Here is a 20,842-nt window from a genome sequence, read left to right on the forward strand (position 1 = left end):
TACCGTATTATTATTATTATTATTATTATTATTATTATTATTATTATTATTATTATTATTATTATTATTATTATTATTATTATTATTTGTATTATTATTATTATTATTGTTATTGTTAATATTGTTATTATTATTATTACTATTATTATTATTATTATTATTATTATTATTATTATTATTTGTTATTAATTTATTATTGCCGTTGTAGTCGTCGTCGCTGTCGCCGTCTTCACAATCATAAATATTGTAATCTTATTATCATTTTATAAGTAGGCAATTCCACGCACAGTTGAAAGAGCAGTTTTTAAAATTTATTTTAAATGTGAAATACAAGTTATAATTTACTGATGTGGCTGTTTTCCTGCGTAATTCTAATGTATTTGAGCCTAAATAGTGATTTACAGTTTGTGTAATAAATACAACATTATTATTATTATTATTATTATTATTATTATTATTATTATTATTATTATTATTATTATTATTATTATTATTATTATTATTATTATTATTATCATCATTTCTATTATCATTATCATTATTATCATTATCATCGTCATCACCTTCACCATCCACCGTCTTCGTCATCATTATCATTAGAGAACTTCCGATTTGAGCGACGACGCGACGCTAGAACAGATTCACTCATGCGTAAACGCCCTACGTCCTCTGCATGCACAACGTAGATTTGGCTAAATTGCGTCCTAGAATCTATGCGACCGTGAAAACTCAACTTTCTCGCTTGCGCAGATGACTTTGTGTGACGTTCTACGTCCATTCGTCGTCGTGCAATCGAAAGCTCCCTATCATTATCATCATCATTGTCATCATTGCCTTCATAATCGTCTTCACAGCCGGCGCCGTTGTGATCATTAGGCCTACTATTTTTACTATTATTATTTTTACCACGTTGACTGGGTGGAAAATTCTATGCATTGTTAAAAGTTATTTTTAAATATTATTTTAAATGTGAAACACGTTTTATAGCTTACTGTCGTGTGGATGAGAGTTCAAGTCGCTGGTGGCATGTGCAGCGTATGGAAATATGGCAATAGCCACGCCTCTTTCAAAATGACTTGGCCTTCTCCATTTTTTAATTGAAAGTAGACTTACTATTTTAGACATCAGGCTACACAATTTAAACACACATAATTTTCCCCCGTATTTTCATAATTGAATTCTCTTTGGCCTAGTTCAGACTAGGTGGATAAACCCATCTCAACTCACCGGGTTTATCCACCTGCCAGTCTGAACTAGGTGGCTTATCTCAAGCCGGGCTGTGTTCCTATAATAGTAACTAGGCCTGGCGCGCCACCGTGTTTAACTTTTGTAAGCCGGGCTTTAATCGTTGGGGGGGGGGGGGGGATCTTGCATTGATTTGGTGTACAGCGTGGTACCCATATCAATCTGGCCACATACATAAGCTTGAGAGTATACAGAGAAGGGCTACAAGAGTTTGTTTTCCTTATAAAAGTTGCTATTCATCTTATGAAGATAGGCTAACTAAACTTAATTTGATTTCAATTAAAGATAGATTTGATATGATGGCCATCTCCTTTGTTTGCAAGTGCTTATTTTGTTTATATCACCTTGACACCTTCTCGTATATTTCTATTAATGCGCGGCATACAGACAATCTTAAATTTTCTCATTCCTTTGCCAGGACAAATACTTTTAAATACTCAATTTTTAATTCATTTCCTAGATTATGGGAGACATTACCTGCTGACCTCCGAAATTATCTCCTTAATACTAGTTACAAATATTTTTTAGCAATCTGAATGAACATTACGCTAACTCTTAATTTAAAATTTTTAACCTCATTCTTTTTAATAGTTATAATTAATCTTGTTTTATATATTTTAAGTGCAATGCAATTTTAAATGATTTGTTTGACATTTTCACATTGAATATTTTAAGATAAATTTTAATGCTTATCTGAATATTTTTATATCTCAAATACCTTTTAAATTAAATTTGCTCTTTTATTGATTTTTACTTATTTTCTATATTTCAATAGTTATCTTTCGATTTTTTATCTTTCTGAAGAATTTTATATTGTATGTATTGTGTTTTTCTTGTAAAGGGCCTCCACTCGACAGCGATTGATTTTACTTTTGGAGTGTCCTGTCTCTGTTTTTTGTACTTTTGTGATTGTTCTTTGCCGTTTCTGTTTATGTACATTTTAATTGTTTGAGACAAATAAAGGAAATTAAATGAAAATGAAATGATTTCGGATGACGAAATGACCAATCAGCATTCAATTACGTACGCTGTGAGCGAGCGTACGTTTCGCGAGCAATGTTTTGATACACTTTTTCGGGTTACGGTTCATTATTATGCAAATTCTCGCCTGGCTAAAGCCGCTAGTCTAAACGCCCGGCAAAGTTAAGCCGGGCTTAACTCAAGCTTGGCTTATCTCAAAGTCTGAACGAAGCCTGAGTAAATTGTTTAAAGTTTGTAACATCAAAATGACATTTGTGCATTTATAAATTTTTCTAACATAATTATATTAAAAATGGAAATCAATGAATGACTGTTTCAGATTCAGAATTCAGATATCTTTATTTTGTCCAAAATAAATTAGAGTAGGTCCCTAGGTGCAAAAATAAGCACTGTTTGTAAGCATTTACCTCGCCTTATTTATTGTTATGTGTATTTATATTCTAATTTTGACCTACACTAGAAGGGTAGTTCTCATATAGTGATCTTTTTTCGCTTTCCAACGATCAGACTGGTGTAGTTTTGTTAATTTTATATTTATAATGTACTTTTATATCTTCTATAAAATAAATGAATTAAATTGAAGCTGTAAAGTCGATAACAACCCAGCAAACACTAAACGTTCTTATAACGTTTGCAAACTTTGTGGATAGGGTTGTAAGAACGTTCAAACGTTGTGAGGTTAGGTTATAAGTACGTACATCTGATTCTACAAAATAACGTTTTTATCACCAAACTGTAACGTTATTATAACGTTCTTAGAACATAATATTGTTACCTGGGAATGACGTGCTTTTCTGATCCTATTAACATTTTATTGTTGGTGAACTTCAGCAGCATAATTCCAATGTGAGTGATTGACACTCTTTTTCAGGTATTTAGGTTTGTCAACCAAAAAACACCACGGGGTTGGTGAGCTCGTAGCTTCTCAGTAGTGAACCCTTGTGACACCAAAATTAAATAAAGGCGAGTACATTGTCGCCTCATGACATCAGCTTTGTCAAAGTAGGCCTGTTGCAGTTACATTAACTACCTTTGCTTGACGGTGTTTTACATGAATAGTAGTAAATTTGTTAATTTACAGCTAAAATGATCAACTTGCTTCACGCTTTGCAGTATCCTGATACTTTCAGGCTGATCAAAAATTCTGCCAATTGCTTTGTAAATTTTTCAAAATTCAGGTTGAAGAAAAAAACGGTAAAGCACGACCACGTTCATTGTAATAAAACAGCAATATACAAAAAGCATGTGGCATATCCTCTTTGGCGTTCTTCTGGTTACTTGTGTATAGTTTAAGTATGGTTTGAACTTATTTATATAGGTTAAGTATAATTATATTGATGTTTATTAAAGTCTAGTTTAAATTTTTTATACCGTTTATTGCCAGGCAAAACCGAATTTCCATGTATCGAATAGTTACGTGGACAACAAAGAATCTTGTATCTTGTATTCTGATTGTGATTTGAGATTCTTTCTTAGTAATTATCTTTGTCAACCAAAAAAAAAAAAAAAACAAACAAACAAACAAACAACAACAACAACAAAAACTCACGGGGTTGATGATCACTGGAGTAATTATTATTGAAAATCGTTTTTTAAGTCTGTAATAGTCAATGTTTAAAGATGATTCCTGTCTGAACTGGTACTTTATTTTTTAAAGAAATTTCTAATTTTCTATATGTTCAATATCAAAGTTAAACTCTGGAATTCCATAGTTCCATGCTGCCTTTCTTGACCCGTACTAATCATATATTCTAAAAATAAAATTTGTTCATTTCGTTCTCAATAAAAATTATAATTATCAGTACACTATTGCTTGAAAAGGTTAATGAAAATAGTAGAGTATAATAACAATTTTACAGTTTATATGATTCTAAAATTTGTACTGTAAGCATAAATGTCTTAATTGCCAAAGCCCAGGAGCTTAGCCGCCTTGCCCCGACGGACTTTACTTTTCTTTTTTTCCTAACCATCCAATTACATTCGCTTCGCATCCCATTCGTCACCACTGACAAAATTACAGTCAATTGGAAAGATATTGCCTGAGTGGCAGATGATACAAACTGCAATTATATCAACTTGACTTGCAGTCCTAAACGCTCTATTGTCTATCTAATCCTGAATTTCGCCTGTCCACAGTTAACAGAAAGCACAATACTGGTGCGGGCGGATACATTAATGTTGAATAATCTGAAACCTTCAACATGCAATGTGTTGTGACATGAATGGCAGAAATGTTTCTTGTAGCTCTTGTTTTAACTCCTCTACAATGGGCATCTAAAAATTTTTTTTTATTACCCTAAGGTATGTATGTGCAGTTTTTTAATACTACGAATACATAGTATAAAACAATAGGAGGCGAACAGCAAAATGTATGCCAAGGTAAACACAAATATACTGAATACAGTATAAAATGAAGGAAATGCATTTGAAAACTGGCAAACATTTTAAATAACAGCACTAAATATTAAAATATATAATTATTATAACCAATGGAAAATTTAAATATATTAATGTGTACAAGATTCATTCATTCATTCATTTTATTTTATTTCACACAATGAAACAATAAAATATAAAATTCTTCAGAAAGGTAAATAAATAACAAGGGCAATGTAATCAAATTAAGTAATATTAACAAATTGTTAAATTACAGTACAATTATAGTAAGTGAAGATATATTAATTAATATGAAAAGTAATAATAATAATAATGATAATAGTAATAATAAAAATTTAAAAAAATAATGTGTAACGTGTATGATTATTAGGATTATCACATGACTCAACAAATCTGAAACTGAATTCGAGCTCATCTGAATTAAAGTAAGCAAATAGGGCAAGAAATAGTTATAGATGGCTTAGAATTACGCTTACAATATAAATTGGTCCTATTGATACCAAAGATATTCTAAATTTATATCCCCGAAGGCGTCATTATGTGATTAGGAAAAAGCAAAAGTATTTAATGTCTTTTTAAAAGTGTATTTTAGTTAGCAGTTCGAGCTGTCGATAGGCCTAACTTAAATTCCATTGTCTTGGGAGATAATTTAATACAGTAGTACTAAATTATAACAAGACTGCTAGGACGGATGAACTACACTTTGGAATGCCTATTTCCATTGACATTATGACAATATATTAACATTTTAACTCATATGATGTGGCCTCATTCCTAGTCTCGAAAAAGGATTATGGTCGGTTGAAAAGCTGGCAAGAAATACACCTTGATTAAATCACAACCGATTTCATGTTGACCATTTAATGTAGGCCTAACAGTTTTATTAACAAATTGGATATTGTTCCTGCAGTATAACTGCCATTTCCAACGTAACCATGCTTACAAGCAATTCTAGTATATAGGAGTGAAAAACTGCAATAAATACAATGCTTATAAGAAGCAAATTCTAGTATTATGACTTCAGCATAGCCGTCTGAAGCGTTCTTGCAAGTGCACCGGCCTAGTCCTGAAAAAAAAGAAAATTTTTGCAGGACCACTTCAAACATGCAGTAAAGATGTCATTTTGGGCCAAGAGAATTCCTACCCAAAATAATTATGTTGTTTTTGTTGGTGATGGTAGTGATGATGGTGATGATGATGATGATAATGATGATGAGGATGGTTATGATAATAATATGTAGACCACTGACGTATTTAGTCTTTTCAACAACCTACGTCATTCACATGCGAGCTCATAAATCCCTCAAACATAAAACCACTCACCAATTTGCTGTCAAATTTCCCACAGTTGCAAATGTTTTTGTGTAGATATGCACATCTTTTGTTCAGAAACGTGTGACCCTTCAGTATTTTCGCTTAAATGAGGTAGAATACAGTAGTACCATAATATACCTGCAAAACGTGGTTTGAGCATCGAGAGGGCGCTCTGTCATATAACGTAAAACCTCGTATTGAAGCCCTAGACTTCTTCATTTGCGAACTTTCGATGGGCTTCTATTCGAGGTGGGCTTCTTTTCGAGGCCACTTTTGCCAAGTAAAGAGGGGGGCTTATTTTTAAAATGAAAATGAGTGTATTAACCGGCATTAAATCAGCTAAACTACTGTATAAACCAATTTATTTTGTTTCTTCGAAATTCATGTAACGTGTAGGCCTATGTACTGTACTATCATGAAAAAAGTCTACGCTACGGTATCTTAAAAAAAAAGCGCATGGGCTTCTTTTCGAGGCTAATTTTGCAAACTGAAGAGGTAGGCTTCATTTTGGGATGGGCTTCTTCCCGAGATTAGACCCAGTGGGCTTCAGTTCGAGGTTTACGGTATTAAATGCACGACGACTGAAAGCATTAATTGAATATCCCAGTGTGAAAAAAACATTGTTGTATATTGCAACATTTTCATTAAATGTGCATATACTATCTTAGTCGGCTAATTATGGTGATAGCCACCAAAGATCTTATAAACACAAGATAGCGTTCTCCGCGATTTACGCGTTCAAATTCTGTAATAAGGCATGAATGGCGCCCTCTTGCTAAATTGGAAACTTTTGACCCTTGACCGCTCTGACCATACCGTACACCGCACGACTTTACCTTGGGTATCAATCCTGTGATATCTCAGATCCATGGCAACAGATAGGACGCCCTCTCCCAAAACTGATTACTTTTTCTCTTTTGTATAATAGCGCATGAATGGCGCCCTCTTGCTAAATTGGAAACTTTTGAACCTTGACCGACGCTTCTATTTGTTACGCGTAAATCGCGGAGAACGCTATCTTGTGTTTATAAGATCTTTGATAGCCAATATGTGCACTGAACCGTTGAAAATCGGTTCACTTTCAATTCCATCCGCTGCTCTCCTTGTGTCTAATGCAAGTAGGCCCTATTATAAAGTACACCGTCTTTCGGATGTCGGTTCCGTGTGCAATATGTCTTATGTGCACGTTAAAGAACGCAGTATACTCTTTTGCAAAAGTTTAGGAGATTGTCACCTCTGCGTACACCCCATTCACCATCAGAAGGACCCAACTAGAAATAAATCTTTCGTGGGTGTTTACTTCCATATTTACACTAAACACATATCTGTGACGTATAATATTTATACATTATACTCTTGTACTATAAATAAAACGCTTTACCAAGTACTGTGGGTTGTCCTAATAATTCCACTTTTTCGTTGGATTATGAGATCTGCTAAGTTAGAAGAAATCTTCATTTCTGGGGTTAAGTATAATCTTTCAAAGGATGTAGACTGATAACATTACAAAAAATTAAGACAAATCAAAGTATCAGAGTTCTGGAAAGAAGTAGGCCTAGTACATGTAGTTTGACTTATATATTACAATTAAGCTTGTTTAAGTGACCAAAAGATAAACAATTTACATTTTTACTTATTTTCTTAGATAATTTTTCTGTCTACCCCTGTAATTTGTCACAAGAGGCCTTTTGTACGCAGCGGCCTATTTTAGCCGCTGATATACGGCAATAACTTCCAGAAATAGTTTACAAACTGTTGTGTTTCCTTTGCTACATTGTGGAAAATATCTAATTTTGGAGCTTGGTTCTAATTTGGAATTAATGTGTTTTCTTCTCAAATAATTTCCTACTACAAGGTGGTAATCTTAACAAATTACATAATATTTTGAGAGCATTTTAGCTCAGTCGGCTTAACTGGTGCTAGCGCTTGACCGTGGAGATCTTTTGGTACCCGGTTCAATTCCCATCGCTGCTCTATTTGTATTTCAGCGGAAGGGCTGAATGTTACGATAGTGCACCGTCTTTCGGATGAGAGGTTTAAGCCGTTAGTCCCGTGTAGGCCTACATTATGGCCCATGTGCACATTTAAAGAACGCAATACACTCTTTGAAAAAGAGTAGGGAATTGCCTCCCGGTGGACTGCCCAATCACCACCAGAAGGGCCCGACTGGAAATAAGTCTTCTTCAGACTTCCGTGCTTTGTTCCTGGTGTTTACACCGAAATCCAATCCAATCCTGTGCTGGATGTAATTTTTCCAAATCAATTGGAACTTGTGAAAGTCGAAAAGTACTTATTAACTTCAGCAACAGGGAAGAGGTAATTGAGAAGGAGAGAAATAGAGAGAGAGCATGCACTCAACCCTTGAAGCAGTGCATCCAGCCATGGTTAAATTTGCTATTCTAACGCCCTCTAGCGTTTAAGAGACAGAGACTAGGATCATTGCAAGGCAAGCGATTCTCATCGGAAATTAAAGTTTGTAAACAAGACTCCTATTAAATAAGATGGGGAAAAAAAACGGTTTTGTCTTTGGTGGGAGTCACCCGCCTTTACTGTCACTCTTTTTTTTTAAATTGTTTTCATTCATTTTTTAAATCTTCAATCTGTAATACACTGCATACTATATATACAGTACATGTATTACTTGTCAAAGTTAAAGCCTTCTTTTTACAAAGTATGTTTTTATACATGTTTCTCCTGACGCAAATCCAGTTATTGTCTATTCCATCACGACAATAACAATTACTATCAACACTACAGTACCCGCTGCTTACTTGGACTCGAATTCAACCCTGGCTACCAGGTGCAAGCTCGGTGGTCTAGAGGTATGATGCCAGGCTAGTGATCTGGAGATCGTGGGTTCAAGTCTTACCCGAGAACAACTTGCGATTCTTTTCGCAATTGTTTTCAAACGTACTGAGTATTCAGTACATTTCCACTTCAGGTAGGGCAAAAATTACACCTATAAATCCTTTTTGTCACCTTTCTGCAATGAAGTCTGCATTTCTTTACTTTGTTTAATTATCTAGAAGGCTTCATTACGTTATGATCGATCAGAATGTTTTCTAGAAATTTGTTCAGTACCGGTATGCTGGTACTGGCCTGTCTCTCTGAGGCATTCATAATGCAAGGGTATACCGTATCAATCAAAAAGTGTGTGGATGACAAGCCTTCTTGATTCTTTGATTTCCAAAATTAGTAGCAGCTGTAATATCAATTTTAGCCAATGATATCACAATTCCATCTTGAGGGTACTCTGCCATATGTAAGAAAAGGATTTATGATATCTGTAACAGGCTTGATAATTTCATACGTTCATTCCTTTACGACCTTTTGTTGTACGTCATCTTTACTCAACTAAATTAAAGACGCAGGTGTTTATCGATGTATCTTGGGTTGAAGATGGGAGGTGACACAGAGCTTCGTAGATAGGCTGGCAATCTGTCTGTCTTATAATTGAGATTGTGATTTTTTTTTTCTATTAATTGTATCCATTTTTTCTTCACTCCTCCATTTACTGAATATGTTGTACCCAGGTAAAGTATATTTCTCTGGTGCAGTGTTAGGCGTGATAACATTAGCTAATAAAACACTAGTCTGGATTGTCTTCCTAAGTATGTTAATTGCATCCTGTTTTGTTTAAATGAGACCAAACATTGGTTATTAGAAATTTATATAGGAATGAAATAATTTGTAATTATTTGTTTTAATAGAAATTTACATTAATACATCATAAACATGATAATTAAAAAATATAATAGGCCTACTTAAAATAATTACTTCTCTTAATTGTCACTTGACAAAGTTACTATCATGATCTTGTCTTATTCGTATTGGAATTCCGTCCTTGTAAATGTTCGGTATTTATTAGTTCAATTGGTTTGTCAAGCCCATCTCTAAAAATATTGTTTTGTTTTCGAATTTGATGGTGTTGTACGTGGTAACTACTGTGCTCAACCTGTGCAGCAAATCCCGGTTGTATCTTAAAACTTGGTGGCGCTCTAAAAAATATTTAGAAGACTTAGTCGACTGAAGCCAGAAAGATTACTGTTAATACCAATGCATAAGCGATAGATGATTGAGTTCTAGGCTAATATACTTTGTTAATGACCAGAGCTGTACGTTAGAAATGGTAGCGTTTTGTATTATCTTTATTTGTGTTTAGAATAGTCCTATATTATTTTCTTTGAAACTTTCCGTTCAAAATTGTGGTAGCGCCTCACTTATCTGCAAATTGATTAATTTGCTTGCCAGCTGCTAACCTCTCTTGTAAGCAAGAATAAAACATAAAGACAGTATAATTCCGAAAACAGACCGAGACATTTTTGAGATTCAATGTTTCGATCTATTTGATCATAATTCTGGAATACGTTATTCTTGAAAATTAAGAAAATAGATCTATCTATCCTCAAAATGTATATCTATTTTCGTAGTTACTGTCTTTTTGTTTCATTCCTATTAGGGCTGATGTAATATAGTCTCGCAATAATTAGATTTAAGAATGCAAAGTATAAGACGATAATGAATGTTTCACATATGTTTCAACATTCCAATCAGTTGCCATCTATAACAATTATTAAAACTTAAAATAGAAACCCAGTACTACGATATTAGTAACCCATGCTCTTACCTTAAAAGTCAACCTATAATAATGACCCACTTCACTTATACTAACCCAATGGGGTTATTATTTGAATCCCAAAACCTTACAGGTGTTTTAATTCTTTTCGATATCTATGTAAAACTAAGAATGCCTATCGTATGAGATATTGTTTGTTTACTGTATAATTAAAAAAAAGCAATCAACTATCTTATTTATATAGTTATTCGTGTGCGTGTGAGTTGTCGACACACGAAGCATGAATGAGGTATTGTTTTCCAAAGCCTAATTAATGTTCAATAACAGTGACCCGGTACTCAAGCCATGGGACACGTAACATGGCACAAATGTAACATGTGCTTATTCATGGTTAGAAATTTGGTTAAGCAACATCGCATTAGTATCATATCTCCCTACGTACCACGAGTATCGAAAGCAAATTATTAGTAACAATTTTACAGCCGAAGGATATTTTGACTAGAAACTAAACTTTTAAAATTAACAAACAATATTGGTTATTTATTTCAGAATGGTTTGCCAGGGAAAACGGACTACAGACCGTGGACAGGAGTTGTACAAGCTAGAGTAGACAGAACGAGCTGTATTACACTAGAGGAAACTCGTCAGAAGCGTGGCACGTGAGCATAAATTAGTTAAATATCACTGTTGTTGTAGGCTGCAGATTATGGGCTAACACCAAGGTTAGTATAGAAATGCGATGTAAACTTTGGGCCGAAATTTCCACAAAAGTGGACTGACTGTCAGATGGCCGCAAGGGTGGCGCCAGGATTTGCTCGGAGGTGGAGGTGTGATGTCCCCGACGAGAACGAAGTGGGCGTGGCTCAAAATCTTTCGGAAGTGGCCCGGAAGCAAAGCGCCCGAAAACTATGGCAATTATGGGTTTCAAAGTCTTATTTACTCGATATTAAAGTCTATAAGTATGTAAAACAGCAGCGACAGCGTTTACCTGCACGTGATAGCCTAGTTGACGGCGGTTGTGCAATAGCTGATAGATACAGATAGACAGATAGAAAACAAATATTGTGATTTTTCTCCCCAACGGCGACAGCGGAGCTGATCCCCCCCCCCCCGGCACCACCCTTCGATAGCCTGCTCTGTTTGGTTTAGCATATTCTTGAAAGCAAAATCCTACTTTGCTTATTTAAAAAAAAACAGAAAGCGAGTAGTCCTGGACGTGCAACTGCATTAGCAAAAAAACCCCGTGAATTAGTGTTTCGACAACCTTGCCACAGTGATGGGCCGGTAAAAGCTGGTAGCAAAATACATTTGCAATGTGGATGAAACAGACGTCACCATCGGACAAAGGCCTGGTCAGGGGCGGATCCAGAATTTTTTTGGGGAGGGGGGAAAACATATTCAGAATAGGTAAGTGAGAGCGCTTATTTCAATATTGGGCCTATGCTTTGATATTTTTAAAATTTAGTGGCAAAACTTGGGGGGGGGGCACGTGTCCCCGTGCCTCCCTACTGGATCCGCCCATGCAGGTTGTATAGTTACCATGAGTAGAAACACAAGTGGGTGCCCTAAAATCACAGCACATGAAAAGGAACATTAGTTACATAGTATACAATTGCAACTGGTGCAGTTTCCGGCCACCCCCGTCTTTGCCATGAAGAAGTTTCTACAATACCGTACTTTAAGAGATGGGCCACTATTGAAACTGATAATCGCTCCGGATGGATGCATGAAGATGACTGTTGTTTTTCTTAGCCTGAAAGTATGAAGCAAGAAGTTCTATGCCTACTTTTATAGTACAAGTATAACTCACACATGTCCTAAAGAAGTATAGAATCTTGCATACATCTGCCATTATTCTGCTTTCAAGTCATCTTCATCACACAAGCTCCAGCCATTATACAGAAATGTCTATGGTCCATTCAAGAAATTGTCTGCGACATTTGGATGTTAAGCAACCTTGATAAAAAAAGTGACGATATATGCTATCTCTGGAATTGTTCGCAAAGCCTTGCCATTACTCTTAAACCTCAAAACATTTTGTCATCATTTTCCCGTTTAGGAATCTAATGCCTATTAACAGGAACCTTCCTCCGCCAGATCTTGAAACGACAGCAGCTATTAGGCCTACATAAATCTCAGTTTTATTAGATAACCATGAAGAAGATGTCCCTATTCCAAGTACGCATAATACAGAAGCTGAATCAAATACCGTCGAACCAACAGTTTAAAGTAGATCAGCATCAACAGACACCAGTAAGCCAGGTACCAGTAAAGACCACCCTATCTTCTCATGTTTTGTCCTGGTCACGTTAGGCAATTTTCAAAAGCTCCGCAACGCATATGGTCAAAGTGATGGGCGTAAATGACGCAAATCGGTTATTCTAACAGACACCCCAGTCAAAAATGCTCTTGTGAAGGAAAAACAGGGAGTATTTGGTCAAATTTTCAAAACCCAATTTTAAGCCTAGTTTCAACATTTAACAAGGATAAAAGACAACTTTATTAACCGCCTCAGAATGTCTAGAATAAGGAATGCGATAATTACATATACAATTCGAGATAATTGCATATACATTCGAGATCCAGCAAGCTGGAAATAATGCAAAGAAGAGGGCATATCTTACACATCTCTAGCAGTCTAATCACATGCGACATTAGCGCTATAGCAATTAAAATCGTGACGTCAGACATGTTAAACATTCAAAGCCCTCGTGCTCACTTTTGACTTCTTTCGATGCAGTGTGCCCGAATTAATACTGGTCTAGCACTGAGGGCATTTGTCCTTCCCTGTGTCCTTCTTATGGTGTCTATTCACAAGTTCATACTCTGTAGGAACCTGTGTCCTGTATCCATTACATGCTGATTTTAAAATAGAGCTTGAATTATTTATAGAATCCCTCAGTGTACTCTCTCTTTATACCTTCAGATTCAACCGCATGTTCTATTAACTTAGTCTGGGACTATTGTCATTACAGTCGATGTTTAAATAGAGCAACACATATTCTTCTACATTTCTCTCATAATTGTAATTATACTTAAGCCTAATATTTGCCATGAATAAAAATTGTACTTTTAACATCTAATATTAGATTGGACGAGTCTTTAACTGTGGAGACATAAGGCATATGATACAATACCGTTTATGGCACCGATGTTTCTGTTCATGAAGTTTCATCGAGTTTTTAGAATCCTTTTAATTAATTTCACGTTTTGTACGTTGCCTTGTTACTGTTTATATTATTTGTTTTGAATATTGTCTTTATGAACGCACCGTCATTGCTACTCGTTACGTGTGCCGCCGATGGAAAGTCGTAGTTTTTTAAAATAATGTATTAATATACTGTACAGTACATAAGTATTCAAAACTCATTGCAAAAATTTAATATAATCTAGATAAATCACCAAATTATGTCAAATATTGGTACCTTGGCCTCTCAAAGACGCTACACGACTAACATTTATGGCAACACTTATCGGCAAACTAAAGTGTATATAATTTTACCCATCTTCGCTCGAATGACGCAATGAATTTTGAAAAATCTGATAAATAGAAAAGATTGATGGATTGAATAGGTGGATAGATTAAATGAAAGATGGGTAGACAGAAAAAACACAATCCATTGCCATAAATTCATGGTATGATTAATTTGTTGTATTTTGTTTTCTTCATTGTACTTTTGAAAATGTATATATCTATAAACAATAGCTTTAATATTAATGTACTGGACATATCACACCACCCATAACAAACTGAAACTTACAAACCATGACGTCGCCTCTCCGAAATCACGCAATTCTGACGTCAATGTGGAACAACCTAAGAAACTTGATAACAACGATTTTGAAATCGATTGAGCAAAAGATTTTTTTCTTTTCAATCATAACAATTATCACAACATTTCGGTGCTCTGACATCAACATATAATTGGTTTCGACAGTTTTACGTCAGCCTCAAGTGGCAGTAGAAGTGTCCTGTCAGAGTGAATATAACATGATACTGTAGATATGTTACATGTTCTATTTTTAAATAGTCGTAAATTTAGCCTTGCGGAGTTATTATTAGAATGCCGTACAATAGTGTACTTCCACTCACCTTCCAATGAATGGACTTTCCTTGATTATATTACAACATTGCATCGTCGATTGGTTTACATTATCAATGGAGCTGTTACTACGCTTCCGTGGTTACTCCTTCGAATGAAACTACTGTATTTAGCGAAAGTTGAATGGACAGCTCGGCGACATTGTATCATTTGTAAATAGAAATTCTATCTAGTTAAAGGTATTATGAATTACTATTCAAGTAAACCGATGCACATGGGTGGTTCCTTTAACTATAGATCTCCAAATGTCAAACTTTCGAGTTTAACGTTAATAGGAATATGCGTAAAATGTCTAATTTTCTTTTGTCGCAACGTCTATGAATATGAAATAATAATTTCAAATGAATTTACTGTAAATTTATATCTACATTAGTATCATATTGGAAATATCTCTTCCTTTTCAGCCTCGGTTGGGAGTAAATAATATGAGTTTAGAATTTTACACCTACACTATTAATTGTAAATAATTTTCTTAAACTGTAACTCAAATTAGAGTGTGTGGGCCTAACTCTCGTTCTTGTAAGATAAAATGTTACTATTGTAATTTGAATCGACCATGAAGCCTAATGTCTGTAGAAAGTGAATAGCATTTTATAGGTTAATAATTGAATTGAAAATAAATGTACTAAATATATGCTGCTTTTGATTGTATCAAGTATTGATATCATGCTTTATATCGCCCTTGACTTGACATGATTTTTACACATTGTGGGACAATCGAAGATTAGACCTATTATATAAGTTACCAATTTTATTCCCATTTATTACAGTTATTAACTGTTGTGGACCCATTTTTAAGTATAATAATAATACTAATTATATCATAGTTAAAAAATAAAAATACAAGCAATGCCTTTAGACACATTCGACCTAGTGAGTATGAATATGAAATATTAATTTAAAATGCATTTACGGTAAATTTATATCTTCAAAAGTAGCCTTAATTCAGTAACGCGTATCTAGGGCTGTCTCTTATACCTCAAGACTTCTAGATACGCCACTTCTGTAACTTTGGAAATATCTGTCCCTTTTCCGCCTTTGCAGTGTTTAATATTAATTCATAATAAAAGTTTACACCCACACTATCAGTTGTTATTTATGAATTATTTTCACTATTTTTTTGAAAATCTAAACTTTATCTTTGAGTCTACGGTATGTTTCCAATTAAAGAGTGTGTGGGCCCAGATCTCAGATTTGTAAAGAAGGTGAATGTAGGAGAAAATACATTTACTATTGTAATTTCATTCGACCATATGCCCATAGTAAATGAGTAGCAAAAAAGAGACAACTTATGTGCTGCCTTTGATTGTATAAAGTATTTTCAAGGATTTTCAAAAAGCGTGGAACAGAGTAGACCTATTAATTATGTTACGAGTGCTATTGACTGTTGTGAATAAAATGACAGGGCTCAAAATGTCTTCATTTAACGGAAGACGTTACATTTTAATATACATCATATAATTTTGTTGTGAGCAAATATGAGGTGAAGGGATAGTACAAAAGTTTCATCCCAACCAAGAATATGGCAACTCAGATGTCTAAAATGGATTCACATTTTACTACCTTTTAATCTAAATAAATTATATAGATTAATCTTTTAAAACATATATCAATTTTACATTTAAAATTTAAATAATATGGACCTATTTTCCAATTTTAGAAGAACCACTTTACACGTGGAATAAAACAATGTGGAGAAATCGTTTAAGATTTGAACCCACTTCACACATATATATAATAATAATATAAACCAATATTTTTAAACTAGACCCATTTTAATAAAAAAAAAATGGCAAAACAATTTTGGCCTATATTAATGCACTAAACTGTATAATTATTCACGAACAGAGTAAACGAGCAAGTTTTTAACCCGAGAGTTTTCATAGCATTTCAGTAATGAGGTTAGGCCTATAGAGGCCTATGCTACATTCAGTGCTAGGTAAACCTAGGCCTTGCCATGAGAGCAAATAATTATTTGCCTTCATAACGATTGTGAATCCATTCAAACAGCGCCTCGATGATCAAAAAGTGATTCTCTGTTCCCCACTGTAGCTACCTGAACAAGCATGCACAGCTTGAAAAGGAATATTTAGGCTGAAAACGATATTTCTTGCTTCATACGAAGTTTTTGTCAATTTATTGGTTTAAATGTTTTCTTTCTTAGCTGATGTAACGTTATATATTATTTTGAAGACTTTTATATACAATTTTAATTGTCTTTGTAAGTAGTTAAAAAAAGATCGTTCGTATTGACGTCATCGCTGCAAATTGAGTTCGTAAAATCGAGAGTTCGTAATTCGAAGATTCGTAATTGGGGGTTACTGTATATTTTAATGTTTTTAATTAAAATTATCTTTGTTTTTTTTATAAGAGAGTTTGGAAATAAAAGTAAAAAGTAGATTTAAATTTAAAATATCTAATGTATGTGTACCCATGTTACACGTAAATCTAACTAATATGAGTCCATCTTAAAAGAAGAACCACTTCATGTCTAAAAACTAAATAGGCCTACTGTAGACCGATTAAAATCTTTAGTGCCATTTTATGCGTAAACTTAAAATTTGGACCCAAGTTTTTAAAAATCAAAATTTATAGGAGAACACAAAATAATGTTGAAGATTTTAGGAAAGGTGGTCCTATTTTTTTTTAAATCCCCATTTTTACGCCTAATGTGTAATTAATATAGACATTATCTTTAAAAATGGACCACTTTATGCTTAAAAATAACTGCTGTAGTTTTGTAGGTAACACTTTATACGTAAAAACAACTACCGTACTTACTGTAGTTTTTGTAGGTAACTTTGATCAGTTGGGTAAGAATGCTTTGATCTTTACTTTATTCATAGCCATGTCACTTACTAGAGGTAATGTTCTGATTGGTTAAAAACTTTTGGTATTTGTGCATATAAACTGGCAAATATGGATAATTTTTCATTCCTGATGATCACATAATTAATGTCGAAATACGGTATTGAATCCCGACACAATGGCGTGCATTTTGATACGTGGAGTATGTATACTAACTACTGCAGACCCATTTATAGGATACACTTTACACCTAATGTTTTCATACTCTTTTAACATGGTCCCATTTCATAAAATACTAAATAATGTAGGAACATTTTAAAAATCTGGATCTATCTTACGCGTAATGTAATCTGGAAAGTAATAGGTAATATAGGTATGTCTTTTTCTTAAATAAAAAGTGAAGGACAGTTCCGACTGTCCCAATAGCTACGTCATTGTAATGATTAAAATACAAATCTTTTTTCTTTGGACTTGTGTCATATTTACTAGAATTTAGATATATTTAACAGACATTAACCAACATTAAAAAATGTCAATAAAATTTTGTAGTATCAACATATAACCACCATACATACACCATATCACCATATAAAATTATGATACACAATCACTTTTGTTTGGTTTTATTTTTATTTTATTCTCTTTTTTTTTATTACTTATAAGCACTTTCTTTTCAGATACGTACCTATTTGAACAAAATTAAATACATTCATTGGGTTGTACAGGAATGGTGAATCGTTGTGAAAGAGCCCCCTTGCGACAAGATTTAATATTTGATAGAGCGATATATTGGATTTAAGGTATAATCTGGTAGTTAAAATGATCACACTCCGTCAGGATACTGGCAGATTTAACCTGAGCACAATCAGCGTATTTGTCTAAAAATACAAGTTTCAATAGCGCACCTCTTTCGGATATATGTTAAAGAAGACAGTTTGGCCTAATGTACTCTTGGAAGAGAGTAGAGGATTGCCTTCTACCATCTTCCACCCCAGAACGAATTCCAACCGAAAAATCGTCTAAAACAACTTCACTTTAACCTGTTTATTTAAAAACATGACATGATCATTAGGCATTGTGTGTCTGAAATAGCTAATATTTGGATTAACTGTTGTTGGATTTGATAATAAACCTGACATACATTTTTTAACAGTTTATCTTAACATTTAAATTTGTTGTTAAAGTTTAAATAGTTCATTAGAGCTACAAGAAAGGTTATAGATGTTTTTGAATCATCATCATCATCATCATTATTAGCCATTTTCAACCCAGTACAGGGTGTGCTGTTTCATCCAGATCTGAATTGATGTATGCATTGTTAATGTTAAATTTAAAGCAAGGTGAATAGTTAGGGCTTATGTATAAGTGAAAAAAGTAAATAATGTAATATATTTTAATATTTTTTAATAATTATGATCTGAAAGCACCATTACTTACCTCACGCTTATAATAGCGCTTGCACAAATGGTAGGTCTATTTTACTTCTCTGTTTCGGATGCTTTTTGAATAAAATTGAATATTGAAATAATGTCGACACGCGAGCACTCCACTAGCCCCTAGCGTTTAGTTACTGGAACAGTAATATTTTATTCATGTATCATGAACCAGAAAAAAGACGTACAACAGGTTAGTATCAAATATTTTTTTAAACAAATAATAATAATAATTCAACAACAACACCAACTGACACAAAAAATGTATATAGTATAAATAAATAAATAAATAAACGGAAGAAATCGGCATATTAAAATCAACGCTTTGTATATACAGGGTTTATATGCACACGTTTGTGCCTCCTACCAACTTGATGTATGTGTTCCTCTTTCTGTTACCTTGTTTGTCATTCTCTTGTCATTGATAATGTTGCTGTTGTTGTTTCTTCTACTGCTGCTGCCCATTCTCCTTTTCGTAATTTATAAGCTTTGTATCTCTTATTTACATGGCCGATATTTATATTTATGTGTAATAATTATATTATACCGTGTCTATATATATATATATATATATATACACACATAATTATATAATAATATAGGCCTATTATATACCTATACATCCTATATATATTATATATATGCATATATACACACACACACACATATATATATATATATATATATATACTCATACATATATACATATATATGTATATATATATATATATATATATATATATATATTATTTGCCACCATGTATAGGCCAATTAATTACAACTATGCTATCATAAAGCCTTCTCTCAATTATTTAGGCCTAGTCACTAACTCTTACCACAAAGCCATGTAATTCAGAAGAACGATTCATTGTGTATACGGTGTTGCTCTTTACAGTCCATTGATTCATTTCTATGTATTGTTTATCATGTCTAGTTGATATAGCCAAATTGTCATCTTTAACTTTGGACACTCCGTACGCTGAGGAAGGCAGCAGGCTGTCTCTTATACACATCTAGATGTGTATAAGAGACATATATATATATGTGTGTATATAATAATGTATACCGTATATATATACATATATATGTATATATATGTATGTATGTATATATGTATATATAATATGTATATATATGTATGTATATATATATGTACATAGTATTATCATTCTAATCGGATTATCTCTACTGTCCTTTTTAAATTATAAATTGTTTGCATTATATGGCCGTTTGTTGTTTTTATTGGTTTATCCCATGTGCTTATCAATATATATATATATATATATATATATAGGTTTTATATAATCCATTGTATTTTCCAATAAGATGTTTACAATAAACGGAGTCAATGGTTAACCAATGATTTGTTAATTTTCATTTGTCTTACCTCATACAATATTATTTCGGGTACTTAACAGCGTTCTGGTGATGTGTGTGTTTGTGAATTGGTTGCCCAATTTAATTGTATACCTTACGTCATTGCGTCGCTAAGGTATCTTCTATTTATAGGAACGCACACGGCTTGCACCCAACCATTTTCAGTCAACGTCTTTAGGGAGAATCACTTTCGGGAGAAGAAAGGAGGTACAATACTTCCTTGGGGCTAGCATCTTCTCGCTTGGACAGGTAAGTACTTCTCCTTTCTGCTCTTTCACTCCTTCCTTACTTTTTGTCTTCCTCCCTCTCACTCCTCTAAACACACGCGCGCACATACAGGCCTAGTATATGCTCACATTTTTCTTCTAATTATTGCCTTTATTTGATCACAAGCCTGGTACATATAATTGAACTTGTGCTGATTCACAGCACATGCTCATAAAAGCTCTTAAGTATTTCATCAAGTGGTGGGGTTTATAAAACAAGATCAGTTCACGTATTTTTGAGGCGAAGGTTTTTTTTTTTTTAAATTCAATCACTGCTTAAGTTATGATACAGATTATTGTATTATCGTGTTTTGAAAATATTGCGCTATAAACTACCGTATA

At 33.7% G+C, this 20,842-nt stretch overlaps 1 protein-coding gene and 1 long non-coding RNA gene across 3 annotated transcripts in view; one reads left to right on the forward strand and one right to left on the reverse strand.

Moving 5' to 3' along the window:
* The window catches only part of LOC117105106 (galactosylceramide sulfotransferase-like), a 29,721-nt gene extending 23,683 nt beyond the window's left edge, over positions 1–6,038 (reverse strand). Inside the window, exon 1 of the mRNA XM_033246152.1 lies at positions 5,947–6,038. The gene's annotated coding sequence lies outside the window, so the exon portion shown is untranslated. The remainder of the gene's footprint in view (positions 1–5,946) is intronic.
* Positions 1–20,483, forward strand: part of LOC117105107 — a 38,215-nt gene extending 17,732 nt beyond the window's left edge. Inside the window, exons 2-3 of one of the 2 annotated variants that reach the window (XR_004444857.1) lie at positions 11,063–11,235; positions 20,367–20,483. This is a non-coding gene — a long non-coding RNA (uncharacterized LOC117105107). The remainder of the gene's footprint in view (positions 1–11,062; positions 11,236–20,366) is intronic. The other variant, XR_004444856.1, reaches the window with a different exon arrangement.
* Positions 20,484–20,842: the final 359 nt, after the last annotated feature.

This window comes from Anneissia japonica, unplaced genomic scaffold (genome assembly GCF_011630105.1).
Source record: "Anneissia japonica isolate Jap-2015-1 unplaced genomic scaffold, ASM1163010v1 scaffold287834_len5846547_cov211, whole genome shotgun sequence".
Lineage (NCBI taxonomy): Eukaryota > Metazoa > Echinodermata > Crinoidea > Comatulida > Comatulidae > Anneissia > Anneissia japonica.